Raw genomic sequence first — 5,987 nt, 5'->3', positions numbered from 1 at the left:
TATATCTCAGAGGGGTATTAAAGTAACATGTGTTCCTTTGATCAAAAGTTTTCTTTATTTATGAGCGCACATCATGAGATCAGATCTAAGATAACAGTGGAGAGGATATGATCTTAAATGAGCTGAGCATGTTGCCTGTGTCAGGTCCGTGATGCGCAGATAGAGTCTTCTGTCATTCACACTATAAACGGCCTTCACAGGTGTGCCACAGCTGTGAGCTTGTGCCAAAAACCAGCCGAAGAGCATCAAACGCTCCTGAGAGCTGTTTCTTTACCTGTCTGAGGTGAGCTTTTCATGTGAGACACGGACAGACGCCCTTCACAAGCACGTAGAGTTATTGAAACCCATCTTAAATATAACCAAGGCCGTGATCGCAGAGGTTTGTTTTATGGTTTGTTTATGCACGAGGCCGTATCCCTTTGACAGGGGCTGTCCACTGTCACATCATGCCATAGCCTACATGACGCTTGACGTTTGCGGGTGTCTGACACTTGTGGGATTAAGAAAAGAGTTATTCCAGGACCGCAGAGCCGATGGAAGACATTCATGTAGAGCATGTCATCTTATATACAGGTATAGGCCTATACAACCACTGCACGAACTGCTGAACAGCTTCATGTTGTTTTGTGGATCTGAACTGATAACTCCATCATTTGCACGGAATTGACAAGGAATCCATACAGTGGAAGGAGGGTGAGTGATTAAAAATATTTTATCTTCACAAATAAATTCATATTGATTTTTTTAGGGCCTGAAGCTGCGGCTATCAAAGACCGGAGAGAGTTGTAACACCATTTTTTAACCCATTATTATCATTATAATACATTCTAAAAATGCTGTGTTAAAAACAACCCAAGTTGAGTTGAAAATGGGCAAACCAAGCAATTGCATTGTTTTAACCCTGCGGTTGGGTTAAATGTTTGCCCAACGTGCTAGGCAGTTTTATTGAACCCAGTATTGTTTAATATGGCTGCCTTAAAATGAACCCAAAATAGGTTGGAAATTAAAAATCAGACACATAATTACTAGAGGCAACAATAATAATCAAAAGGTAAACATTTAATAATAAGCAATGTAATACTTGTTTATTGTTTAATTATTATTCATTAAAATTATTAATTAATGCTCATTTATTAAACTCATTAATAAATGTTCATTTATTAAACATATTAATAAATGTTAATTTCCAACATACTTTGGGTTCATTTTAAGCAAGCAATACAGTCATTTTTAAACAACAGTTGAGTTAAATAAAACTATCCAGCAGGTGGAGCAAACATTTAACATTTAACCCAACTGCTGGGTTAAAAAAATAAAAAATAAAATATTGTCCATTTTCAACCCAACATGTTGTTGTTTTTAACCCAGCATTTGGAGCACCATAAGGAGATGTAGCCTACTGTTTCTGGGTAAAAATATAAAGTATCTACAGAAGAAGAAGAAAAAAAAAACATTACAGAAACTATAATTTGGGCTTAAAATTTGAGTTTTTTATTTATATTTGTAGATTAATATGTTAAATTATATGATAGGCCATCAGTGGGTAGTCTTAAATAATTACACACACACACACACACACACACACACACACACACACACACACACACACACACACACACACACACACACACACACACACACACACATCTGCATGTTGTAAATGAAAATCGAAAAATGCAATATAACTGACCAAGGGGAGGGTTGTAACACTTTTCAATGTTTCAATTCTGGAACCGCGAGAATGCACAAAACAGGATACTTGCTTCCGGTTTTATTTGGTGTGGAATAACAGTATTATTTTAACAGGCTGGATTTAATTACCACGAGACACTTTAAAATATGTTTTATGATTGGTGTTACAACTCACAACAGTTTGACTGGTTCTGACATTCATTTACGTTTAGGGAAATGTAGATTTCTAATTTCGGTTGCAGACAATGCACAAAACAGATATTAAATTAATCAAACAAACAAAAACTATTGCAACACTCTCATGTCTTCCTATTGTGAGTAATTAACTTTCAACTTTCGAAATTAACGAAATTAAATGAACAATTAGCCTATTTCATGCAAACCACATACATATACATATATATATATATATATATATATATATATATATATATATATATATATATATATATATATATATATATATATATATATAATGAATCTGAATATAACATCTGAATAAATCATACGCTAAAGGGGTCAACATGAAACAAAGCGGTTTAATATATAGATATTTTTGCCATTCCCAGCAACCCACGCCCTATGTTAGCATGACCTCACCGCGTGTGGATTGTTGGGAACTCGTTTGGAGAATGCAGACATCATCTCCCCTCAAAGCTGGCCTGTTAATCAACAACGCCGGTGAACTTGGAAAACCCTGGTGCTTAAATGTGCAATATGGCGCAGGAGCCGTAGTGCGGGGCCAGCAGGGTCAGCCCCTCTCCCCGATGGTAGGTGTCTGGCCCTTCGGCTCTCTGGCTACAATAATATCCAGTGGCTCCAACGTTGAGCCTGGATAATGCATCTGTCCAAGACCCGTAATTACAAGATCATAACATTTCCCCAGCCAGCACCCAACACAGCACTCGGATCCCCTTCCTAAGCTGCGCTCATTGCGCCAGTGTCAAACTGTTTGATCTCTGGTGGCAACACTGCTGGAGAAACATACTACATTCGCAAGTCCACTGTTTGGAAAACCGCCACAGCTATATTGTTGTGCACAGCAGTACTATTTGATACTGTAATTGCATGTTTGTTGCTGTTGAAAGTTTTTTTTTTTTTTTTGACCACCAAAATTGCGCACATGACCTACTGATACATCATTGTTTGCTTTTGTATCTGCTCAATCTCAGCCTTTAACTTTGTACATCTAATAAGGATTTAATTTAATAGCCTAACCAATTTTCTCATGAAGCTGATGATCACAATTATGCTTATCTCATCTGCTGATATCAGCTCAGCGCACGGATTTCAATTTGGAAGTTTCATGTAAGGTTTTCGATGTCGTTGATTTTAGGTAAACTGTGATTGTTTGACTGTATTAATAATAATAATAATAATAATAAGAATTATTGCTGTTATTATTATTAATATTAGCCTATTATTATCTTCAGAGTTTTTTTTTTTTTTTTTTTTTCTTCAATGTGCAACACTGTGGAGATTTGCTTCAAGTCTTAATTGACTATATGAACCCTCCCTATTTTCACACATTATTACGTTGTAAAATAAGAAACCAAGTTAATAAAACTCAGAGGTGTGTGTGCATTATACACGGAAAGCACATTCATAGTGACTTCAGACACATGGCTCTAAAGTCATTTCTCTTTCACGTTTAATCGAGATTACTGTCAACCTATTCAAAATAAATAAAGTAATAGTCATGTTATGTGGTAGCCTACTTATTATAGAGAAAAAAATGTCATGGTATTTGTCATTGTTAATATATATATATATATATATATATATATATATATATATATATATATATATATATATATATTCACACCCACACACACAAACACACACACACTCATGAAAGAAATGAAATAGAATGTGTTGTGTTTTAACCCTATAGTAGCTATATGTAGTACAATGCCTAATATATATATATATATATATATATATATATATATATATATATATATATATATATATATTACGAAATATATATATAGTTATATATATATATTATATATATTATAATTATATTATTATAATTATATATTATATATATTATAATTAGGCTAATAACAAAGCGATAAGAAAAGCTGTTTCGCAAAATAAATAGGCCAAGTTGATATTTAATACCAAGTCGCTATGTCTTTCATTTATATTACGCAATATATCATGCATTTAAGTCATAAATTGTTTGCACGCATTTTTTGGGGTGAACCAATTAACTGATAGTAATTTTCAGCAAACTCGAATCACGTTTGCCCTATATTTTTGAACACCTGTAAATCTATATTTGGGACAGTGAAGACGTTTGCAGTGGGTATCCATCATTGTACAGTGAGAGTGACTCAGATGTGCATTGAGAAAGAACAGGTCCTGCTGCAGCTCCAGCGCTCTCCTTTATGGCTTCATCGAGGATATTGAGTAAGAATGTCAAGAGTGGCTTGTCTAAAACATTTATCACCAAAGATGGAAACTACAAGATCATTCCGTAAACGCCGATGATGCCACAGACTTACAATTAAGTGGGGAAATATTAGATTCGAATACCTGAAAGAAAAATGTTTTTTGAATGCTTAAAAACAAATAACTGTGTGTATATATATATATATATATATATATATATATATATATATATATATATATATATATATATATATATATATATATATATATATATATACTTTCATTTTATTAAAATCATATAAAGGTTTTGCTATATAAAATACTAACATTGTAATAAAATATAGGCGAAATTAAATGAATGTTTATGAACAAAAATAAAAGTATAAGATATCCAACAAAGATATTATAACAGCTCTTCTTTCTTTCTTTCTTTCTTTCTTTCTTTCTTTCTTTCTTTCTTTCTTTCTTTCTTTCTTTCTTTCTTTCTTTCTTTCTTTCTTTCTTTCTTTCTAGAAAGTTACATTAATTTACAAATTGATTTAATTATATTTTCCTTGTTTTCATGAATGTGTGCAATCTATGTGCGCGAGCGATATTCTTAAGGTTGAATAATGAAGATCATAACCAGGGCAAATTAAAATATATTGCTATATAAGATATAAATACAGAGCGAGCGGGAGATGACATTAGTGGAAATTATGACCTCATGCCCTTTACTTGGGTTAGGTTTCATATAGTCAGTAAATTCGTGATAGGAAAGAAAAAAAAAAAGAAAAATAAGAAAAATTCCACGTCTTGGAAAGGAACATTTTCTTTAGAGCGGTATGTTGATTTGTGCTGAATTATTTGTAAAATATGCTACTGCACTGAAAGCACATTTGTTTTTATTACACAACTAGCCTATGTTATTTGCAATATTTGTTATTAAAAAGGATGGTGGTATTTTTGTGATAATTTTTTTTATTGTCTTTTGTCTTTGCATAAAGTTTTCGAATCTAGAATCTGTACTCGCAGTAGACTTATTATTTTATTTTAATGTATTTAAATTATTAATATCCATTCATTATGCTTAGGAAAAATCCCCGAAGAAACACATAAAATAGCATTTACTTGCTCTTAATGAGGATGAATAATAAAAAAAAAAAAAAAAACATACATGTTTCAAACAGATCATATAGGCTACTGCATTTCTTTCCATCTGTAATTATCGGGGCACTCTGCTTTTGAGCATAAAAACTTTGCATTTCCTTAATTAGTTAAACCTTCATAACTTCAGTTTACAAAATAATTGATCCTACCTTGATCCCCTTGCACAAATTTTATGATTTAAACGAGTTTCCTTTTCTCAGTTTTCCCTCTTTTCTATCACTGTGATATATAATACTGCTTTGGAATGTGCATCTATTCATAGCGTATTCACGCGCATTTACGCAGTACACCAAGAAGTTTCACAGCAAAGCACTCACCTGTAGACCTTCACTAAGACCACTGAACCGCTAGGTGGAGATAAAAACCCCTTCAACCATTTGGTTTAGTGGAAGGCTTTCAAGTGTCTGTCTTTAACATCCCTCTAGACTGGATCAAAATAAAACCAGATCACCATAAAACCATGCATGTAAATGACACTGAAAGAGAAAAATAAAACTGGATGTTATGCAGTCATATACCCTTAAACTGTAAGCTGCTCCCCTGACACGTCAATCCCAATGATCCAGAGACATTCATTTTCTATCACATCATGCAATAAAGATTATGACAGTGCCTGAGAAACCTCCAAAGTATACTCCTTCACTCCCACCCTCACATCTTCCTCCACGTTTTACTTACAGGAAAAATTATCCCAAGGAGCACTCTCACTCACCCAGTCCTCTAAGGGTGCTATGGAAGTGGATTAG

The 5,987-nt window shown here is 33.4% G+C and overlaps 1 protein-coding gene across 1 annotated transcript in view; it reads right to left on the bottom strand.

Annotated features, from left to right (window-relative positions):
* cep44 (centrosomal protein 44) overlaps positions 1-5,606 on the bottom strand; it is a 30,803-nt gene extending 25,197 nt beyond the window's left edge. The window contains exon 1 of the mRNA XM_067405018.1: positions 5,559-5,606. The gene's annotated coding sequence lies outside the window, so the exon portion shown is untranslated. The remainder of the gene's footprint in view (positions 1-5,558) is intronic.
* Positions 5,607-5,987: the final 381 nt, after the last annotated feature.

Source organism: Chanodichthys erythropterus, chromosome 12 (genome assembly GCF_024489055.1).
Source record: "Chanodichthys erythropterus isolate Z2021 chromosome 12, ASM2448905v1, whole genome shotgun sequence".
NCBI lineage: Eukaryota > Metazoa > Chordata > Actinopteri > Cypriniformes > Xenocyprididae > Chanodichthys > Chanodichthys erythropterus.
Note: the sequence above shows the minus strand (reverse complement) of the source record. Positions and strands in the feature narration are given on the sequence as shown.